Source organism: Rattus norvegicus, chromosome 2, assembly GCF_036323735.1.
Source record: "Rattus norvegicus strain BN/NHsdMcwi chromosome 2, GRCr8, whole genome shotgun sequence".
Lineage (NCBI taxonomy): Eukaryota > Metazoa > Chordata > Mammalia > Rodentia > Muridae > Rattus > Rattus norvegicus.
In genome coordinates this window covers 226,904,915-226,929,063 of record NC_086020.1, presented here as the reverse complement: position 1 = coordinate 226,929,063, position 24,149 = coordinate 226,904,915, and the positions used below count along the sequence as shown (strand labels likewise).

The 24,149-nt window shown below is 40.6% G+C and overlaps 1 protein-coding gene across 1 annotated transcript in view; it reads right to left on the bottom strand.

The window, feature by feature from the left end:
• Positions 1-24,149, bottom strand: part of Slc39a8 (solute carrier family 39 member 8) — a 146,983-nt gene that overhangs the window by 63,605 nt on the left and 59,229 nt on the right. The window contains exon 2 of the mRNA XM_039102102.2: positions 6,022-6,179. The gene's annotated coding sequence lies outside the window, so the exon portion shown is untranslated. The remainder of the gene's footprint in view (positions 1-6,021; positions 6,180-24,149) is intronic.

Genomic DNA, 24,149 nt, shown 5'->3' with positions numbered 1-24,149 from the left:
TGTCCGGTGGATGAAACGATCCAGAAATAAAGAAATAAAATGAAACCGGCTTGGCTGTCAGAGGGCTGAGAAAGAATTCAAAGGGCTCTTCGCGCTTTTCAGGATGGGCGTGTGCGTTTTGCCCTCCTAAAAACAGTGAGTTTAAAAACAGACAGACAGCTAACAGAAGAACAAGGAGGTGGAAGGGAAAAGAAACTATTACTCATAAGAAATTTAGTGCTCGTTCTCTTGCTCGGGCTCTATGCCCCACACCCCGTGTGTGTCTGTGTGTCTGTGTCCGTGTCTCTGTGTGTGTGTGCTTGTGTGTCTGTGTCTGTCTGTGTGTCTGTGTGTCTGTGTCTGTGTCTCTGTGTGTGTGTCTGTGTGTCTGTGTCTGTGTCTATGTCTGTGTGTCTGTGTGTCTGTGTCTGTGTGTGTGTGCATGTACGTGTCTGTGTCTGTGTCTGTGTCTGTGTCTTTGTCTATGTCTGTGTGTGTGTGCGTGTGTGTCTGTGTCTGTGTGTCTGTGTCTGTGTGTATGTGTCTGTGTGTCTGTTTCTCTGTGTGTGTGTGTGCATGTATGTGTCTGTGTCTGTGTCTGTGTCTATGTCTGTGTGTCTGTGTGTGTGCGTGTGTGTCTGTGTCTATGTCTGTGTGTGTCTGTGTCTGTGTGTGTGTCTGTGTGTCTGTGTCTGTGTGTATGTGTCTGTGTGTCTGTGTCTGTGTCTATGTCTGTGTGTGTGTGTCTGTGTCTGTGTGTGTGTCTGTGTGTCTGTGTCTGTGTGTATGTGTCTGTCTATGTCTGTGTGTGTGTCTGTGTCTGTGTGTGTGTCTGTGTGTGTGTCTGTTTCTCTGTGTGTGTGTGTCTGTTTCTCTGTGTGTGTGTGTCTGTTTCTCTGTGTGTGTGTGTATTTCTCTGTCTGTATGTGTCTGTGTGTGTGTGTGTGTCTGTGTGTCTGTGTCTGTGTGTGTGTCTGTGTGTCTGTGTCTGTGTCTGTTTCTCTGTGTGTGTGTGCGTGTGTGTGTCTGTTTCTCTCTGTGTGTGTCTGTTTCTGTGTGTGTGTGTGTGTCTGTCTCTGTGTGTGTCTGTCTGTCTCCGTGTGTGTGTCTGTCTGTCTCTCTCTCTCTCTGTGTGTGCGTGTGTGTGTGTGTGTGTGTGTGTGTGTGTGTGTGTGTGCATTTGTGTGTGTGCCCTGTGGTAAGGGGAGGTCACATTCTGTCTTCTGTCTCACAGCAGAGGCATTAGGCAGCTGTACCAGGGCACTTGCCAGGAAGAAGTTTTCTGCATAAGTGTGCCAGGCCTTAATGTGGAGAATAATTTCTTCATGACTGGAAGCAATTCAGATCAACTGAACCCGGGTGGGAAGCACTCACCTGTACATGACAAAAAGCACTGCCTTGAAAGGCAGTGAACTAAATGATCCCGAGGCTGGATTCTTTCCAATTAAAAAAAGATCTGTCCTATGTTGGTATTAATTTACAGAACGGTACTGATGCTCAAAGGGCAAACTTCTCACAAAAGGGCCAAAAGTAAGTTGATAGCACAAAGGAAGGAGCTCTTGCATTACCCAACTGATAGGTTTCTGATAAAAAGTCTCTTCAGGCTTTTTAGTGGGGTTTTAAGTGTAGTATGTTGTCTCCCTTTTGCTTTGGTGACAAGCAAATGACTTCTGCACGAGAGTGGTTGCTTTAAAAGGGAGGCCTCCATCCAATGCGTGTTCTCTTCTTTCCAGTCTATCCACAACTAACTTTGTGAATGAAAATGAAGTGCTGAGGTGATAGGGTAGGAGACAAGTGCAGTGAATGAATTTTAAATGATACAAAAGTTGCATTATGGATTTATTTAGGTGTAATTTGTTTGACAGCCACTAGTTATGCACGTATTTGCAAGCCAATCACACCCTATGAGACAATAAAATAACAACCTACTTGAAGACTTTGTTAAATACAGTTCATACAATGTAAGCAAGCGATTAAGAGAAAATACTTGGAAAATGGCAAGTTGACAGCTAATTGGGGTTAATTTCTGTCCTCTATCTTAATAAATTATCATCATTATAATGCTATTCAGATTTTGTTTGGTACTCAAAATGTGGCATTCTATCAGTAATAAAACTAGTAGTGAAAAAAGCTGCCAGTTTTAAACACAAGGTGCAGTGCACAAAATGCATCCTTTTTTTGAGAAATGTGCTTTGAAATTCAAATAGTTTTAAATGATAAAAACAAGTGAGCCCACCACAAATATTGGCCAGAGGGTTTCACAGCTACCCTTTCTGTCTTCAACTCTGTCATGTGGAAAGACACTTGACAAACTCGGACACTATAGTCAATTTGCTTACCAAGAAACAAGGTAATTAGCAGAGTAGAGAATCAGCCCAGACTCTTTGTTTCTAAATATCTAATTTAGAAGTCACTTGTCAGGATGAAATATGAAAACACTTTGAAGAAAATTAAAGATTAATTCCGTAAATGAAAGAATAGCTAATTTCAATTTTCCAATGTTTTTGTTTTTTGGGTTTTTTTGTTTGTTTGTTTGTTTTTGAGACAATGTCTCCTATAACCCAGACTGGTCTCAAACTTACTACATAGCTGAAAATGATCTTTGAACTCTAATACTCCTGCCTCTACCTCTCAAGTGCTGGAATTTTGGCCCTGTGCTATCATTCTGGTTGCTACTGGGTCTCAAACCTAGGCCATATGCTAGGTAAACACTTTATCAATTGACCTATAACCCCAGTCCACCTTTTCTTAATAGTTCCAAATTTTTCTCAGCCCAGATCTTTTGTTACCGCAGCAAATATGGAGAAAATTTATAACTTTGTAGTGTGTGCATCTCTCTGTGGAAGCACTAAGATTTCTAATTCTAGTACAGTAGTTCTCAACCTTCCTAGTGCTACAACTCTTTTATTACAGTTCCTTATGTTGTGGTGGCCCCACCCCAACACACACACACACACACACACACACACACACCATAAAATTATTTTGTTGCTACTTTATAACTGTAATATTACTATGGTTATGAATTGTAATGCAAATATTTTTGGAGATACAGGTTTGCCAAAGGGGTCACAACCCACAGGTTGAGAACCACTGCTCTAAAGGACAGTACATCTAGTTTACTTGCCTGCTTTTCCCTTCTACTGAGTGAAGAGAGTATCAACTAATAGCACCTTCAGGAAGAAGACCCACAGTGACGTGGAGCCTGACTAAAGGGCAAAGGGCCTGGAAGCAGGAAGGGATCATGATAGGAAATTAGAGTCTAAACAAGGTCATGAATGTCGCTATATAGGGGAAGAGACACACAAAGTCAAAATATTTATCTCTAATGGGTCAAGACTATATGTATGCACACAGACAGAACGTTAGAGTGCAAAGATGATTCAGGAAGCCTCCTTCTCAGTGTGCTTTGCCAGAGCCTGGTATCCAGGCAAAACAATGGCTTGGTGTAGCTGGTATTCTGCAAAGCCGGAACAAGTTTACCTTTAGGAATCTTGGTTATAGGTTAAAATGAAAGGAAAGCTGTGCTCTAAAGGAAATACTAAGGATTACAGTGAAGCATTACAAGAGCAAAGCCTTGTAGTCAGTCCCCAGCGGGGGGTGGGGATTGGGGACAGGGAGGGAGGGAAGAAAGGTTGCGGTGAAGAAATATGGGAGCTCTTATATCTGTGAATGGTTGTAAGCAAATAATTAACAGGGCAGGTAACCCTTGAGCTTAAAGAACAGGTAAAACTTTGACAGAAAGACAAGACATGAACAGACATTGTAAGAAGTGTTAACTAAAGATTCCCCAGAGCCTTAATGGACCAAGAACTGCAAGAGCTTTCTTGTCTGCAGATCCTGGAAAATAGAAAATCAGACAATAGGGGGATCCTCCAACTTCCACTGCATGGAAAATGCCATTCTACACCAAATCATTTCTTCTGGTTGGAGAGAGAGAGAGAGAGAGAGAGAGAGAGAGAGAGAGAGAGAGTTTTTACATTAGATGCAGTGATATGCACCTGGAATCCTAGCACGTGAGAGTAGAGGCAGGAGGATCAGAAGTTCAAAGCCAGCCTGTCTATATATACACACTATTTCTTAATATCAAGAATCAGTCCCTTGTCAAAAATATATCACAGTTAAAATTCTCAAATAAGGCACTGTAATGACTGCACGTTATTGGGGCACGTCAAGTCACCCACCAGTTCCAGAGACAACACACACAGGCATCAGATTTCTGCATGACCTCTCTGAACTTAATTCTTGATTTATAAAACAGATTAACATACTATCTGCCCATATTTTATCACTGGATAACTGAAAACCAGATGTGATAAGTTATGAAAAGATCCTTACCAGCTACATGACTAAGTGCAGGCCATCTCCTAAACTAAAGTAATAGCATAATGGGACTGGCGTGACCGATGGAGCAGACTCGAAATGAGAAGGAACCGCCAGGGCTATCTCAGCACAAAGGCAGCTTTGTACCTAACAAAATTCTTGAGGGTTTTCCCGGGAAATGATTGCATCAGAGATAGACAGAGCCAGAGATAATGCCAAGTCTAATCTGGTCCTTTCATCAGCAAGGAAAGGAGAGTTCATGAGAGTGAAGTGACTTGGTGAAGTAAGACATTTTGGCTGGAAAACGAGCCCAAGCCAGTCTTCTCCATTTTACCACTCCCACAAGAAAAACGCCATGCTCTAAAGACAATATTGGTTGAGCATCCCTTACTGGAGAACGTTTAACATCAGACATGTTTGATATTTTAGATTGATTTAGATTTTGAAGTATTTATGTAGACTGACTAAAATTTCTAAATTTAAACACAAAATTTAACTATAAATAAAATATAAAATGACCCTAAAACACAGGTCATTTTTTACACAATCTTCTGAGTTTTGTGCATGGTATGAATTGGCATGGCATAGGATTTCCCACTAAAAGTGTCATACTGGTTGGTGTTCAAGTTATTTTAGGTTTTGGTAAAGCTTACCTTTCAGTTTGTCTGATAGTCATTCATACCCTTGTGATAAAATCATAAATCCCTTTGATTAAATAAATGAAATGGAATACTAATTGACCTGTACCATCCCTAGCTTTTCTCCATTTTTTCTTTCATGCTTTACAATAAACCAATATCTTTTGTTCAATTTGCTCAGTGTTATCCCATAGTTTCTGGGCTTTATCTATACATTATCTTAAGATATTCTTATAATGTGTGCAAAATATGTACATGCATGGTAAAAAGATTGGATGAATTAATGAAAAATAAGGAAACATGCTGCAAGTAATATTAACGACTGTGTGAACCTGTGAGTGTCCTTGCACTTCCGGGGATAAAGGTCAAGGGAAATGTGTGGCAAGTTGTATACAATGTCGCACTGATGTAAATAAAGATCTAGGGGACTGGCCACCGAGTTGTGGACAATGTTGCAGTTATAAAGGGCTAGGGAAATGTGTACCAAGTTTTATACAATGTTGCAGTTAGAGTGTTAAATGTTTGGGAAATGTGTACCAAGTTTTATACAATGTTGCACTTATGTTGTTCAAGATCTAAGGGACTATGTAGCAAGTTGTACACAATGTTGCAGTTATAGTGCTAAAGGGCTAAGGGAACATGTAGCAAGTTGTATCCAATGTTGTCCCACTATGGAGTTAGCTTGAGGATAGGAGATTTGAGAAGCAGGAATTGCCTCTTTCTCTTTTCTTCTTTTTCTTTAAATACTCCTGCAGTAGTTCCCCTACTGTATGAAAAGATAAATGTTGCTCAGTAGTGGAGTTGCCTGCTTAGCATGCACAAGGCCTCAGGTTCAATCCCCAGTACAGAGGGGTCAGCAGATATGTCTCACTCTTGTAATTAAAAAATAAAGTGTTAGTAAGGTGACGGGAGAGTTAAGAATCAATGTGTCCATGTGTGTCCACAATGTGTCCATGTGTGTCCACAGTTCTCTGAGTGACAAACAGGAAGTCCTCGGGCTGTGCAGCTGGCATTCTTCCTTACTACAGAAAGTTGACAAAAATAACAAAGATTTGTTTTATTCTTTTGAAAAAAAAAGTACCTAAAAGTATCCAACTCCTTTCATCCTGTGAGTCCTGATTAGCCCCAGATCTTTGATGGAGAATGGGATAAGCTGAACAGTGAGTAAGAATAATAATTTTCCACAGAAGGTCTTAGCTCTTCAGGATCAGGTCCAAAAAGTTGGTCGGAGTCGAGTTTCTGAGAAATGCAAACACATGAGAGTGGTTTAAGTTGTTATTTTTAAGATAAGAAAATACATACACTGCTTATGCTCAGTCATAGACAACTTTATAGAATGAAATGCTGAAGAAGACTAATTCTACTTCAAAGGGGAAAAAACCTGGTTTATTATGAGCCAATGATTAGCAATGGTCCAAAAAAAACCAGACTCAAGTTATCCTAGATGACATGTTCTTCCATAGAAAAGGGTATATGAACTTTTATATTCACATAACAAGCTATTATAAATAAGGAGAGTCAATCAGGTAAGTAGGGTACATCAAAGAATGGAAATCTTTTCTATAGCATTCAGAAATTCTCTGGTGTTATTACCTTTAAGGCTGGAGGGCTGCTAAGGTTTGAGACAGTCATGAGAACCTTAGGTCACATGCAGAGGTTTGAAAGTAAATGACTGTTGGCAGAACTAAGATAGGTCTAGGTAATTGGGGCTCTCGGCCTCCAGCAATCCATTTCTCCAATTACAACATTCTTACTCAACCAAGATTAGTCTGGAACAGCTTCATTCAACACAGGTAAGGCCCAGTCAGAGACCTTTAGCTCCTCAGTCCCTCCTGTTGGCCAGGCACTGTATACATGCAGAAGCAAAACAGTCAGTGTTCCAGGAAACTGGAAAGGCCCATCCTTAAGATCTGAGGAGAAGAGGATGGGTGAAAGCGAAGGATCTTCAGGGCAAGGAAATAGCTGTCATTAAGATCATTACAGAAGGAGCCTCTGGGTCATATTAGTACTTAGCTGTCATTTACCTCTCTATTTTCCTTTCTGGGTTCTGGGCATCTGATGTAACACTTAGTGCAACACATAATAGGGGTGTGGTACCTCAAGTTATAATAATTCAGAGCATAGTGTGGTCTACAGATGAAAACAGTAGCAGAGGGAAGCAGGCATCCTCACCAGGCAAACATTCCTCCACCTGTGAGCCTCCCTACCCTTCGGTTGGACTCACCATTTGTCTTCCCACCGTAACTACATCCTCTGTATTTTATAGAATATTTGCTTGCTTATATTTGTACTAGTATCCAAAACAATTGCCTTCAGATTTTATTTTTAACTTTGGCAGACTTGACTTTATGGCCCTAACTTTGCATGGCATGACTAATGGCATTTCTAAGAAAGAAATATTGGTCTTAATTCTCATTCATTGCTAATTATATGATTTACCAAGTTACTTTAATGTTATACCAAATTCCAGCTGAGAAAATAAATGGCTTGCCACACTATAAATGATAAACGATAACACAATTATCTCTTCAAAGTCCTTCTGAACAAAATGACCCCATCCCATGTTACAAATGCTGTTACTAATAGGGGTAAACACAAAAGACCAGACTGTCACTAATTTTGCAAACACAGACAAAGTTTTCTTCTAAATTCATAGACAGACAACAAAAAAAGACTCCAATAAGTATTTTGTAAGTATTACCATCAACTTTACACTGGGGGAATGTATGTAATATGTTAATTGTTTCCTAAATCTAGCTAATGCATTTAACTGAGAAACATGGGCCCAAGGTGTAGTGTCTCTATTTCCATTCACACTAGCTTCTACAGAAAAAAAAAAAAATCACCATTGTCTCATAGCTACTTCTACCTCTGTTCACTTCAGTATTGCCAGTACTCGTTGCTGAATTAAAATTTAGTCTCTCCTTACCATTAAGTTAGGGAATTGTCCTGTATGGACAAAAGTCCTAGCAATTTTTGCTCACTCATTCCCAACCTTATTAACAATTCTCTCAAGCCTTCCACAACTTGTCCTGACTCTTGGTTCTACTCTACACTTTTCTTTCCCATTTTGGAACCATAATCATTTTTAGGACACACACACACACACACACACACACACATGACACACACACACACAGTCTGACCTCAAATTCACAACCCTGCAGGCTCTGCCTCCTGTGTGCTGGCACGTAGCAATGATGCCAGCGGCGGTTCACCCTCCCTTTTCCTCTAGACATCTTCCTCCACTCTGACTTCCCTTTTATGCCTATGTATGCCATCCTCCTCACAAGCCAAGTTGCCTACTTCCTAGTTTCAGTTTTCACTAATATTTAGCAGTTATCTATGAGGCAGACTACATGGGCACAGAAAATTAAAGGGAAGTGGGAAGGGGAAAGGAATCTGGTTGAATCCAGCTGAGTCCAAGAACTGCAGCCCAGCTCTCAGTACCGCCTTGAAGGTTGCTGAGAAACAACGCTCCTTTGCTAGAGAGATATTTTCAGATAAAGCTGAAAGATAAAGTTTAAGGTCTTAAGCCACTACAAACTTCAAGTGTGGCCTTACTCCTTTCCCAGTTATTTCCTGGGACTCTACCAACAGGAGAAACTGGTTAGCAGTAAAAACATCTTACCTTCCCCTGTCCCCCTGCTTGTGACGGATGTGCTTACCTCACAGGCTACAATCACACCTGATTCATATCACAAACCACTCTGTGATCTCATCTACAAAAAACAAAAAAGGACCTTAACCAGCCGTTGAGACACAACTTCAGGAACAGTTCTTACAGCTCCAGTATAGGCCCTCGTCCTGGCTCGCTTCTCCTTTGAGAAGTGCACAACCATGCTCCCCAGAGTTTCTTACTCTTTCTGGAGTGACTCTCTTTCTCTTAATCCCTGCCCTTAACCCTCTTGTTAAAGTCTCCTGCAATTGTTTTTGTAGCAGTCAAGGACCTGGCTTTACCTGACAGCATGCTCCTAAGGGACAAGCTAAGCTCTGCACAGCAGGAAGCAATACTAAGCAACATCTGCACTCCTGCTACTACTGACTTGGTGCAAGAATGGTTTTCAATGTGTATTTGCTCATAATGCATTTTTTTAAGAAACTGAGTCTCTGTATTTCCTAGGCAAGTCTTCAATTCGTGGGCTCCAGTGTCCTCCTTTGTCACAGTGATCAGGCACAAAAAGCATTTTTTATGTGCCTGACTCATAAAGCATTTCAGTGAGGAAATAACTCCAAAGACAGCAGTTCACTTTATGTTATGGCAAACAAAAACGTCAAAGACTCTGAACATATGTTTCTTAAGAATTTTAACTCACTTGGAAATAACCTAAAGGCTAGGAAGGTGGTCCAGTCGAAAGGTGCCTGCCAGGCCATCATGAGAACCTTGCTTGGCTGGCCAGCCATCCTAGTTAAATTGCTGAGCTCGAGATTCTGGAAAAGATCTTCAATATAAAACAGAACAAGCCAAGTGGCGGTAGCTCACTCCTTTAATCCCAGCACTCAGGAGACAGACACGAAGGCCTCTGAGTTCGAGGCCAGCTCAGTCTATAGAGCAAGTGCCAGGATAGCCAGGGCTACAGGGAGAAACTCCATCTCAAAAAAAAAAAAAAAAAAAAAAGGGGGAAGTAATTAAGGAAGACAGAACATAATGCCCAAAGTCCACAAGTGTACATGCATACATGTACCCATACTCACATTTACACACATATAAATGTACACACATACATCATACATATACACAACACACAAAGGTATATATATATATATATTGTATCTTCAGTATAACATGACCTTAAGATTTCAAATTACTAAAAAAGATTTTTGAAGCTCTGAAGAAGTCACATAAATATCTCTATTTATCACCTAATTTCATTCTTAATATTTGCCATTCTTAACATTTGTTCAAATTAATCATGAGAATTTGGAGGCACCAGGCAAAGGCAGCCGGCCACCCTCTAAGCATGTTTTTACTCGTGGATGTTAAACACTCTTCACAGAATGAAGATCTCTACCAGGTTAAATACTCAGGTGCTTTTTCATCCAGCAGCTTTTGATTACAGCAACCTCATTAAACGAAGCTTATCTGCTTAGGATTTTTACAAGTCATATAAATATTGACAAGCACTTGCTTCCTTGTTAATTTATGATCTGTGCTGCTGCCTGGGGCCATGCTTGGAGGCAGTGGGGTGAGAGGGAAGTATTGAAGCAGGTGTCCTGTGCTGCCACCCAAGACCATGTTGAAGTTCAAGGTGTGGGCGGCCTCCAAGGGTCTTCTCTGGGTCCATGGTCCTGCTGTGGCCTGGTGGGCTGTGTTCATGGCCTGTGCTCTCACGGGAACCATGTGGAGGCCCATGGCTTGCTGACCATGAAAACCAAAGAGGCTATGTTGGCAGTGGTGTTGATGACTGCAGACACAGTTGAGAAAGAGAAATGGAAGACTTCTGTAACAACCCCTACACTCCCACCTCGCCCTCCAAAAAATTATCAGCCTAAAAAGGAAGAGAGAACTCTTAAAATTATGGCAAGGATGCTAAAGTATAGCTCTCCATGGTTGGTGGCTTCTGGTAGGGATGTGGGTGGAGAAGGACTCAGTTTTCTTTGAGTTGGTTGGCCACCAGGAGTTTGGCTTGCTTCAGTAGGACATGTGGACAATACAAATTGGATTTGTTGGGGGATGGGGGTAGGGTCACAAAAGAGGGTGGCAAACATGGAGGGATTGGAAGGTGGGTATGATCAGAGTGTATTGGTGTAGGGTTCCCAGAGAATCAGTCAAAATGCTCTGAGTTGGGAAAAATGTGAACGTTCATTTAATTCTAAGTCAACTTGGTACCATGTAGACAACATGTAAATGTAAGACCACATAATGCAAAGGCCACAGATACACACAGGAATGCATACAAACCAATAAGAAAGATTTTGTAGTTTTTACCTAAACTCACTTGCCAGCTTCCCAAAGGGTTCCATTTGTGTACTTCTTGTTTTTGTTTTGTTTTGTTGTCTTGCCTTGTTGTTTTGTTTTGTCTCCCTTACAGATCTCTTGATCATTGTGGTGGTTTGAATAAAAATGGCGACCACAGGGAGTGGTACTATTAGAAAGTGTGGCCTTGGTGGAAGAAGTCTGTCACTGTTGGGGGTCGGGCTTTGAGGCCTTCCATGCTCAAACTTCTCCCACTGCAGCTCAGTCTTCCTTCCACTGCCTCTGGATCCAGATGGAGAACTCTGGCCCTTCTCCAGCACCATGTCAGCCTGCATGCCACCATGCTTCCCTCCATGATGATAATGGATTAAGCCTCTGAAACTGTAAGCCGGCTTCAATTAAATGACTTCTGTTATAAAAGTCGCCTTGGTCATGGTGTCTCTTCACAGCAATAAAACCCTAACTAAGACAATCACTTTCTAAATCAATAAGCAGTCCTTAACTCTGAATTTGTACTTCAAAAATGTAATTCTTTCATGAAACGGGCTGGGAGTTTACACCTAAAACTTCCAGGCAATGTGAAATAAAAGGGTGACTTTAATATGAACAACAAAAGTCACCAAAAGAGAGGAGGAGGAGAGGAGAAAGAGGTAGAGCTGAAGTTATAACATACTAACCTCAAAAGTTAATCAATTATCCTAAAGGTGTCCTGAAACCTAATTATCTATTCTCATTAAATTCGTTAAACTAGATATACAGAACTAAAATTGAATTTTTAAAAAGGCTCTAAGGTATTACCATGAATTTAATAGCATGAAAGAACATAGGATAAAACCTTAGCAAAATCGGACCACCACGGCCTAAAACTGGTCTTCAATAACAATAAGGGAAGAATGCCCACATATACGTGGAAATTGAACAATGCTCTACTCAATGATAACCTGGTCAAGGAAGAAATAAAGAAAGAAATTAAAAACTTTTTAGAATTTAATGAAAATGAAGATACAACATACTCAAACTTATGGGACACAATGAAAGCTGTGCTAAGAGGAAAACTCATAGCGCTGAGTGCCTGCAGAAAGAAACAGGAAAGAGCATATGTCAGCAGCTTGACAGCACACCTAAAAGCTCTAGAACAAAAAGAAGCAAATACACCCAGGAGGAGTAGAAGGCAGGAAATAATCAAACTCAGAGCTGAAATCAACCAAGTAGAAACAAAAAGGACCATAGAAAGAATCAACAGAACCAAAAGTTGGTTCTTTGAGAAAATCAACAAGATAGATAAACCCTTAGCCAGACTAACGAGAGGACACATAGAGTGTGTCCAAATTAACAAAATCAGAAATGAAAAGGGAGACATAACTACAGATTCGGAGGAAATTCAAAAAATCATCAGATCTTACTATAAAAACCTATATTCAACAAAATTTGAAAATCTTCAGGAAATGGACAATTTCCTAGACAGATACCAGGTATCGAAGTTAAATCAGGAACAGATAAACCAGTTAAACAACCCCATAACTCCTAAGGAAATAGAAGCAGTCATTAAAGGTCTCCCAACCAAAAAGAGCCCAGGTCCAGACGGGTTTAGTGCAGAATTCTATCAAACCTTCATAGAAGACCTCATACCAATATTATCCAAACTATTCCACAAAATTGAAACAGATGGAGCCCTACCGAATTCCTTCTACGAAGCCACAATTACTCTTATACCTAAACCACACAAAGACACAACAAAGAAAGAGAACTTCAGACCAATTTCCCTTATGAATATGGACGCAAAAATACTCAATAAAATTCTGGCAAACCGAATTCAAGAGCACATCAAAACAATCATCCACCATGATCAAGTAGGCTTCATCCCAGGCATGCAGGGATGGTTTAATATACGGAAAACCATCAACGTGATCCATCATATAAACAAACTGAAAGAACAGAACCACATGATCATTTCATTAGATGCTGAGAAAGCATTTGACAAAATTCAACACCCCTTCATGATAAAAGTCCTGGAAAGAATAGGAATTCAAGGCCCATACCTAAATATAGTAAAAGCCATATACAGCAAACCAGTTGCTAACATTAAACTAAATGGAGAGAAACTTGAAGCAATCCCACTAAAATCAGGGACTAGACAAGGCTGCCCACTCTCTCCCTACTTATTCAATATAGTTCTTGAAGTTCTAGCCAGAGCAATCAGACAACAAAAGGAGATCAAAGGGATACAGATCGGAAAAGAAGAGGTCAAAATATCACTATTTGCAGATGACATGATAGTATATTTAAGTGATCCCAAAAGTTCCACCAGAGAACTACTAAAGCTGATAAACAACTTCAGCAAAGTGGCTGGGTATAAAATTAACTCAAATAAATCAGTTGCCTTCCTCTATACAAAAGAGAAACAAGCCGAGAAAGAAATTAGGGAAACGACACCCTTCATAATAGACCCAAATAATATAAAGTACCTCGGTGTGACTTTAACCAAGCAAGTAAAAGATCTGTACAATAAGAACTTCAAGACACTGAGGAAAGAAATTGAAGAAGACCTCAGAAGATGGAAAGATCTCCCATGCTCATGGATTGGCAGGATTAATATGGTAAAAATGGCCATTTTACCAAAAGCAATCTACAGATTCAATGCAATCCCCATCAAAATACCAATCCAATTCTTCAAAGAGTTAGACAGAACAATTTGCAAATTCATCTGGAATAACAAAAAACCCAGGATAGCTAAAGCTATCCTCAACAATAAAAGGACTTCAGGGGGAATCACTATCCCTGAACTCAAGCAGTATTACAGAGCAATAGTGATAAAAACTGCATGGTATTGGTACAGAGACAGACAGATAGACCAATGGAATAGAATTGAAGACCCAGAAATGAACCCACACACCTATGGTCACTTGATTTTTGACAAAGGAGCCAAAACCATCCAATGGAAAAAAGATAGCATTTTCAGCAAATGGTGCTGGTTCAACTGGAGGGCAACATGTAGAAGAATGCAGATCGATCCATCCTTATCACCCTGTACAAAGCTTAAGTCCAAGTGGATCAAGGACCTCCACATCAAACCAGACACACTCAAACTAATAGAAGAAAAACTAGGGAAGCATCTGGAACACATGGGCACTGGAAAAAATTTCCTGAACAAAACACCAATGGCTTATGCTCTAAGATCAAGAATCGACAAATGGGATCTCATAAAACTGCAAAGCTTCTGTAAGGCAAAGGACACTGTGGTTAGGACAAAACGGCAACCAACAGATTGGGAAAAGATCTTTACCAATCCTACAACAGATAGAGGCCTTATTTCCAAAATATACAAAGAACTCAAGAAGTTAGACCGCAGGGAAACAAATAACCCTATTAAAAAATGGGGTTCAGAGCTAAACAAAGAATTCACAGCTGAGGAATGCCGAATGGCTGAGAAACACCTAAAGAAATGTTCAACATCTTTAGTCATAAGGGAAATGCAAATCAAAACAACCCTGAGATTTCACCTCACACCAGTGAGAATGGCTAAGATCAAAAACTCAGGTGACAGCAGATGCTGGCGAGGATGTGGAGAAAGAGGAACACTCCTCCATTGTTGGTGGGATTGCAGACTGGTAAAACCATTCTGGAAATCAGTCTGTAGGTTCCTCAGAAAATTGGACATTGAACTGCCTGAGGATCCAGCTATACCTCTCTTGGGCATATACCCAAAAGATGCCTCAACATATAAAAGAGACACGTGCTCCACTATGTTCATCGCAGCCTTATTTATAATAGCCAGAAGCTGGAAAGAACCCAGATGCCCTTCAACAGAGGAATGGATACAGAAAATGTGGTACATCTACACAATGGAATATTACTCAGCTATCAAAAACAACGAGTTTATGAAATTCATAGGCAAATGGTTGGAACTGGAAAATATCATCCTGAGTGAGCTAACCCAATCACAGAAAGACATACATGGTATGCACTCATTGATAAGTGGCTATTAGCCCAAATGCTTGAATTACCCTAGATCCCTAGAACAAACGAAACTCAAGACGGATGATCAAAATGTGAATGCTTCACTCCTTCTTTAAATGAGGAAAAAGAATACCCTTGGCAGGGAAGGGAGAGGCAAAGATTAAAACAGAGACTGAAGGAACACCCATTCAGAGCCTGCCCCACATGTGGCCCATACATATACACCCACCCAATTAGACAAGATGGATGAAGCAAAGAAGTGCAGACCGACAGGAGCCGGATGTAGATCGCTCCTGAGAGACACAGCCAGAATACAGCAAATACAGAGGTGAATGCCAGCAGCAAACCACTGAACTGAGAATAGGTCCCCTGTTGAAGGAATCAGAGAAAGAACTGGAAGAGCTTGAAGGGGCTCGAGACCCCAAAAGTACAACAATGCCAAGCAACCAGAGCTTCCAGGGATTAAGCCACTACCTAAAGACTATACATGGACTGACCCTGGACTCTGACCCCATAGGTAGCAATGAATATCCTAGTAAGAGCACCAGTGGAAGGGGAAGCCCTGGGTCCTGCTAAGACTGAACCCCCAGTGAACTAGTCTATGGGGGGAGGGCGGCAATGGGGGGAGGGTTGGGAGGGGAACACCCATAAGGAAGGGGAGGGGGGAGGGGGATGTTTGCCCGGAAATAACCGGGAAAGGGAATAACACTCGAAATGTATATAAGAAATACTCAAGTTAATAAAAAAAAAATAAATAAAAACAGAAAAAAAAAAAAAAAAAAAACCTTAGCAAACAGGAAAGGAACAGTCAAACTACTCCTAAGAATTTCAGCAGTAGCAGAGTGATGGCCGTTCTTGGTTGCTACTTGATTACATCTTGATTTAACTAAAAGTAGAGAGCACACCTTTAAGTGATTTCTGCTTAATTTAAAGTGGGAAGATGTACTTCTAATCCAAATTTTTTGAGGTAGGAAGATATACCTTTAATTTACATTTAATCTTGGCCATGCCTTCTGCTGGAAGCCTATAAAAGGACACGGGAGAAGGAAGCTTTTGCTCTCTGTCTGCTTGACCTTGCCTTGTTAGCAAGTCCATTCCTTCACCAGCATTAGAGCCTACTTCTTTGAGATTCCAGTATATACTGAAAATCAGCTGAGACACCCATTCTTGTGGACTGAGCAACTTCTGGATTCTTGAACTTTCTGTTTATAGCTAGCCATTGTTGGATATCTGGACCACAGCCTTTAAGTCATTCTAATAAATCTCTATTAGATAGATGATAGATAGGATAGATAGACATAGATAAATAGACATAGATGTTGATATTATAGCTATAGATACATATAAATATATCATATATACACTATTATATATACATATATATTATATACATATATATGGAGAGAGAGAGAGAGAAAGAGAGGAGAGAGAGAGACTTTCTGTACTCTAGAGAAACTGATACAGTTTCCTTGAGTGGACTGGATTCAGTCCTGCCTATCTCTGTCTCCAGGACCCATTTTCAAGCCATTATTTTCCTGATTCCAAAAGAACACGAGGATCAGACAATGTTATAGAAAAAAATCTATTTTTTCCTTTTCATTAATTCATAGCTGAATGTCATCCAATTTTAATGCCACCCAACAGGCACTAGGTGGATACTGAATTGGCAGCCCTACTCTTAAAATTACCCATAAGACTAATGCCTGTGGTAAGGCCAGGCTCTAAGTCAGATGTTGTTCACCCTCATTATGAGAAATGCTAGACTGTATTTAAAGAGAAAGGTACACTTGTCTACATTTTAAGACGTAATTGAGGAGAAATTTTTCTCACTCTATCTCTGTCCTGCCTGCACCACCTTTGCAACTTAGAGAAAAGGTGAGACAAAAATTCTAAACTGTGCACAAGTAGAGTTAGATATGCTCCCTGTTTGTCCCAATTGAGTGTTAGTCTTTCTCTTAGAAGCATGTCTTTCTCCAACCGGGAGGACTTTGAGGGTAGGTAGGTCACCCCCACTCTCAGCACTCCGCCTTGCAGAGAGCGACCTTAACAAAAGCACACCACAGCTTCCATTGATAGCAGAATCCTCACAGTAAAAGCCAAAGCAGATCACGTCAGTTTTTATTTTTCATTGTCCAAGTGTTCTAATCTATGTAAGAGAACCAGAGTTGGGGGTCAGTGATGTAGCTCAGTGGATAACATGTTTCCCCAGTACACACAAAGCCCTGGGACCACCTTCACCTCTGTGTAAAGCTCCTGGTGCTTGGGATCCTGGAGAGGAAGGGTGGTGTAGGGCAGGGAGAACACTATAGGGTATCAAACGAGAGCACCGGAAAGATGTAAAGCTGAGTCATGCTTGGTTTGATTTCTCCACTTTTCTAATTACAACATAAAATGCTAACCCAGCTGTCCAGTATTGCTTTCTCCTGGGGCAGTTCCTTCTACTTTAAGTTTCTGTTCCCGGTTTAATGAAAGGCTCCCATCCCCCAACAACTAATTTTTCTTTCTACTTTAATTAGTGGGCTCTCTTCTACAACATTTACGTGCCTCTTACAGGTGTGACTGCCCTGGGCACACCTGAGGTCACCCCCTGCCACCGAGCCCAGACTTATCCTGCACATGTTGTAGAATGTGAAGACAAGACAATGGCCTCTGATACACGGTATAAACCATAAAGTTCCTCTGGGCCTGGAAAAGGGGATCCTATGTCAGGGCTTTCCCTGTGAAATAACCGTATGCTTTGCAGGCAGGGTGCTCTCTGACACCTTTGTGAGAGGCTAAGCTCTACCATAAACAGTACCATGCCACCGAGAAAATACAAATGAAAAAGTCTATTAAGATGCATGAAAAGAGAAACAGCAAGCAGAAGGATGGTGAGAAGACTCCACAGGGAGCAGTCCCTGCCTACCTGCTGGACAGAGAGGGGCAGAGAGAGCAAAAATACTTTCCAACATGATTAAGCAGAAAGAAAAAAAAAAACAAAGAGGCGGGGAAATGGGTAGGTCCCTCTACCCAAAGTTCTTGCCCAAGGAGAAACAGAAGTATTGAAAGTTATTCTAACAGGAAAAAGAAACGAGAAGGCATGGAAGAGAATGGTTACAAAAGTCTCCTTTGTTGGTGATGGTTTTGCAAGAAAACCACCTAAATATGAAAGGTTCATTAGGCCAATGGGTCTACGTTTCAAAAAAAAGCCCATGTCACGCACCGTAAGCTGAAAGCTACCTTTTGCCTGCCTATACTCGGGGTGAAAAAGAATCCCTCATCCCCATTATGTACAACCCTGGGTGTGATCACCAAAGGTACAGTCACTGAAGTGAATGTGAGGGAGTTGGGCCTTGGGACACAAGGAGGCAAGGTGATTTGGGGAAAGTGTGCCCAAGTTACCAACAATCCTGAAAACGATGGGCACGTAAATGCAGTTTGCTGGTTTGACAGTGATGTCATACAAGTCATTCCACTCACTACCGAAGACTACACACTGTCAGGAAAACACCATCGTTGTGATCTTTCTGAGCTACCAAGCAACCTTACCTGATGTGCAATCATCAAGAAGTATTTATTAAATTGTAAAGGAAAATAAAACACTGCCCAGTTATAAAAGAAGAAAGAAAGAAAGAAAGAAAGAAAGAAAGAAAGAAAGAAAGAAAGAAAGAAAGAGAGAGAGAAAGAAAGAAAGGAAGGAAGGAAGAAAGAAAGAAAGAGAGAAAGAAAGAAAGGGAAGAAAGAAAGGGAAGAAAGAAAGGGAAGAAAGAAAGAAAGAAAGAAAGAAAGAAAGAAAGAAAGAAAGAGAAGAAAGAAAGAGAAGAAAGAAAGAAAGAAAGAAAGGAAGGAAGGAAGGAAGAAAGGAAGGAAGGAAGAAAGAAAGAAAGAAAGGGAAGAAAGAAAGGAAGAAAGAAAGAAAGGGGAGAAAGAAAGAAAGAGAAGAAAGGAAGGAAGGAAGAAAGTTGGCAGAATGTAACACCCACTACGGCTCCTATAAAAGCTCTCCTGCACAGCACAGAGGGGAAAAAGCAGAAGCTAAGAATTGCCCAGCCTGAATCCTTGTGAAGAATTTTGTAGCCCTTCAGAGGGGCTGCCTTAGCTACTCTGTGCATTTCAGATCTTTGTTATGGGAGTGAGTTAAAAACCAAAACAAACTAAGACATTTTGTAAGCTACACCTCTACGGAAAACTAAAATTTCAAACTGACAGACCAGGTGAAGAGGAGTCTTTGAACATGATTGTTGGAGTTGCCATCTTGTTTGTCCATGTGTACACACACAACGACATCAAACAAGAGAAACAGTGCATTTTCTCTAGACTGGAAAATGACCCTTCAGTGGGATCAGAAGAAAGTTCACATCACAAACTGCTTTCCTTCCTCTTATTCCTGAAGAGAATTAGTTATTTTGCCATAGAAAATGCAATTTTTCCCAGCTGTACTTCTTATTACTGAGTGTTTAAATTTTAATTTTAATTAACATCATTTCCCTGCTTCCTTATCCTTCCTCCAATCAATCCCGTATCTACCCTTTTCCCTCTTAATTCATGTAATTTTCTTGAATCATTATTGTTACATAATACATAGTTAAATATTTATGCATAAATCTATTAATGCAAACCACTGGGTCAACTTAATTTTGCCTGTATTGCATGATCTCATGGATGACCACATATTAGATAACCAATTTTTCAGTTATTGGAGCATCTTGGGGAAGACTATTTCTTCTAATTTCAACATCCCTTAGTTACTTGTAGTTCTTTATTTAAGAGTGAGATCCTATAAAATTTCCCCCTTCTGTGTTAGCATTTTTACAGATGTAGTACTTGTTCAGGTATAACTTAGAGGGCCATACTGTTGAGGTATCTGTGTGTACCCTCCATGTCATTTCTAAAAGACACAATTTACCACAGCTTTCCTGGTCCTCTGACTCTTAAAATCTTCTTAGCCCCACTGTCCTCAGAGAGGCTCCACCCAGCAACTGACGGTAGCAGAGGCAGAGACCCATACTCAAACATTGGTGGGCTCAGAGAACACCATGGAAGAGCAGCAGGAAGAATTGTAGAAGCCAGAGGAGTTGAGGACACCTCAGAACATGGCCCACAGAATCAGCCAAGCAGGACTCACGGGGGCTCTCAGAGACTAAACTTAACTGTGGGTTGAAGAATAAGTAGTTAGGGATTGTAGTGGTTTTGTAAAGTGCTGGTGGAAGTTTCTCCTTTAAGGTCCATGACCTCACTAGCCACAGGAAGTTGGGTAAGTTTCCAGGATCAGGCATGATTCCTCTCTGACGAATGGGCTTTAAATCCAGTTAGATATCAGTTAGTTGCCACCAAGACGTGAGTGCCACTGTGCCCATGGGGCTGTCTTGCCATGCTGATGGTGACTGCAGATCAAGGGCATCATATTTGGGTAGGACTGTTGTATTGGTCTCTTTCCTGCTTTGGAAACTTGCATAGCACCTTCTTCTGTGGAAGCTGGTCCTGTGGGAGGAGCTTTTCAGGTCAATTCCAGCTCAGATCTGAGTTCTATGTTCAAAGTACTTGATATCTTCAAAAATAGGGACTTACCTTCAACTCCTGGGGGGCATCCAAGGGTGATGGTAATAGTGTACTTTGTTTTGGGGGTCTCTTGGATTCCCCTGACCAAAAGCAGGGAGAGTTCTCACATCTGGTACTGGGGTTTTTGTTAGATAATCTAAAACTCATCCAAGTGACATAATTTCATCTATGTTATGTATACATCTACACACATACTTAGATGCTGTATGTGATTTGGGGTATTAAAAAAGAGCCATAAATCTTCAAACATCCAGAATGGTTTGTCTCTCCTTCCCCACCTCCTTCTATATTGGCCTTCCCTCCCTCTCCCCAACTGAGCCCTCTCCATTTTCCCTTCATATGATTTGTACCTTCCTGATCCTGTCTCTAGCTCCCTACCACACCCACCACCATAGTACCTCTTTATTTTCCTGGTTTCTGAAATCACCCCAGGTTACATGCTTATGTCTGAAGAATTGGAGTTAGGAAGCACCAATGACAGAGAATACACAGTGTTTGTCTTTCCAGGTCTGGACTGTCTCCTATCTCTGATTCTTGTTCTGACTCTTTGGTTCAGCACACTTTGGTAGAAAGGATTATTTTCATGCATATAAAATAAATCAAGATTTGGTAGCTATTCTTTTATATCTCAATACGATCCATCCCCGTAGGAAAGCCTTAATGTGTACAGATATATTCAGTTCCAATATCACTTGCAACAAAAGAACCAATGAAGACCAGAGCAGCAGCTGTTCTAGGGAAAGGTAATAGTTGGAATTCAAAGGGGAATTACAAATAGACACTAGGTAAGTACACTAAAATCCTAAGAACCAGAAAGAAGTGTTTACTTACGTTCGTCAAAGAAGAACCATTCCTCAGAAATAAAGCCAAAAGTCATGAAGAAAAGATGGATCTACTAATGCCCAGAGGGGGTTATATTCCCAATGTCACGTCTAGAAAGATGCTTATGGGCATATATTTCTTCAAGTCTGTTGCCCTTGACTGTCTTCTAGAACTCCACACTACAGTTCTTCATTAAGTCATCCTAAACGTGTTTATTCTCTTTCTCAAAGTAAAAGAATTTACTTAGGAACTTCCTACTTAGGAAGTTTAAAAGTTCCTACTCCTGGGAGGCAGAGAACCAGGTGTTAAGCTCTGGCACTTAAGAATGCAGATGACCAGGACCCCCATCGGAGGAATTAAAGAAAGGATTGAAAGAGCTAAAGGAATTTGCAACCCCATAAGAACAACAATGACAACCAACCAGAGCTCCCAGGAACTAAACCACTACCCAAAGACTGACTCATGGCTCCAGCTGCACATGTAGCAGAGGATGGCTTTCTTGGGCACCAATAGAAGGAGAAGCCCTTGGTCCTGCCAAGGTTGGACGCCCAGTGTAGGGGAATGCAGGGGCAGGGGTTGAGAATGGGGAGCAGAACACCCTTATAAAAGAAGGGGAGGGGGAGGAGATAGGGGCCTTATGGACAGGAAACCTGGAAAGCGAATAACATTTGAAATGTAAATAAAAAATATATCCAATAAATCAAAATTAATCAATAAAAAAAGAATACAGATGGGCCCCTTCCAGTCTGAACAAGTGCCCTGAGCATACATTGGGCACTAGTTCTGCACCCACTCCCACAACACCCAGAAGAAGCCCTACTCCCAGGTGCTCTAACAGGCCCATGGTCAAAGGTGCAATGAAACACCCAGGATCACAGGAGCACAGAATCACAGAGGAAGCTCAACTCCCAGGAGATCAGACACAACCAGGATCTCAGGACCACAGGATCCCACACATAACTGGGCTCTGAGGAATTCTCACACAACCAGGATCACAGGACGGACAGGCTGCAGTAAGAGACAACAAGGGCCAGTAACACTAGAAATAACCAGATGGTGAGAGGCAAGTGCAAAAACAGAAGGAACAGAAATTAAGGCTACTTGGTCACATCAGAACCCAGTTCTGGCACTACAGCAAATCCCAGACACCCCGTCACACCAGAAAAGCAAGATTAGGATTTAAAAATCACATCTCATGATGATGATAAAGGACTTTAGGAAGGGCATAAATAACGCCCTTAAAGAAATTCAGGACAACACAGGTAATCAGGTAGAAGCCCTTAAAGAGGAAACACAAAAATCCCTTAAAGAGTTACAGGAAAACACAACCAAACAGCTGAAGGAATTAAAGAAAACCATCCAGGATCTAAAAATAAAAATAGAAACAATAAAAAAATCACAAAGGGAGACAATCCTGGAGATAGAAAATCTAAGAAAGAGATCAGGAATCATAGATACAAGCATCACCAACAGAATACAAGATAGAAGAGAGAATCTCAGGGGCAGAAGATACCATAGAAAACATTGACACAACAGTCAAAAAACTATCAAAATGCAAAAACTCCTAACCAAAATCATTCCAGAAATCGAGTACACAATGAGAAGATCAAACATAAGGATAATAGGTATAGAAGAGAGAGAAGATTCCCAGCTTAGAAGGCCAGTAAATATCTTCAACAAAACTACAGAAGAAAACTTCCCTAATGTAAAAAAAACAGATACCCATGAGCATACAAGAAGCATAGAGAACTCCAAATAGACTGGATGAGAAAAGAAACTCCTTCTGTCACATAATAATCAAAACCACAAATGCACAAAACAAAGAAAAAATATTAAAAGCAATAGGAGAAAAAGGGCAAGTAACGTATAAAGGTAGATCTATCAGAATTATACCAGACTTCTCCACAAAGACTATGAAAGCCAGAAGATCCTGGGAAGATATCATACAAACCCCAACAGAATACAAATGCCAGCCCAAGTTACTATATCCCCCAAAATTCTCAATTAACATAAATGGAGAAACCAAGATATTCCATGACAAAACCAAATTGACACAATATCTTTCCACAAATCCAGCCCTACAAAGGATATTAGGTGGAAAACTCCAACACAAGGAGGGAAACTACACACTAGAAAAAGCAAGAAATTAATCTTCTTTCAACAAGCCCAAAAGAAGATAGCCGCACAAACATAATTCCACCTCTAACAACAAAAACAACAGAAAACAACAATCACTTTTCCTTAATATCTCTTAACATCAATGGACTCAATTCTCCAATAAAAAGACATAGGCTAACTGACTGGATACAGAAACAGGACCCAACATTTTGCTGCACACAGGAAATGCACCTCAGTGACAAAGACAGATACTACCTCAAGGTAAAAGGCTGGAAAACAATTTTCTAAGCAAATGGTCCTAAGAAACAAGCTGGTATAGCCATTCTAATATTGAATAAAATCGACTTTAAACCAAAAGTTAACAAAAAAGACAAGGAAGGAAAATTTATCTCATCAAAGGAAAAAAATCCACCTAAATGAACTTTAAGTTTGGGACATCTATGCTCCAAATGCAAGGGCACACACATTCATAAAAGAAACTTTTCTAAAACGCAAAGCACATATAACACCTCACACATAATAATAATAACACCCCATTCTCATCAATGGACAGATCACGGAAACAGAAACTGAACGGAAACACAGTGAAACTAACAGAAATTATGAACTAAATGGATTTAACAGATATCTATAGAAAATTTCATCTTAAAAGAAAAGGATATACCTTGTACTCAGAACCTTATGGTACCTTCTCCAAAACTGACCATATAATCAGTCACAAAAAAGGCCTAAACAGATACAAAAAGATGGAAATAATCCCGTGCATCCTATCAGATCACCATGGGCTAAGGGTAATCTTCAATAACAACAAAAACAACAGAAAGTCCACATATGGGGTTGGGGATTTAGCTCAGCGG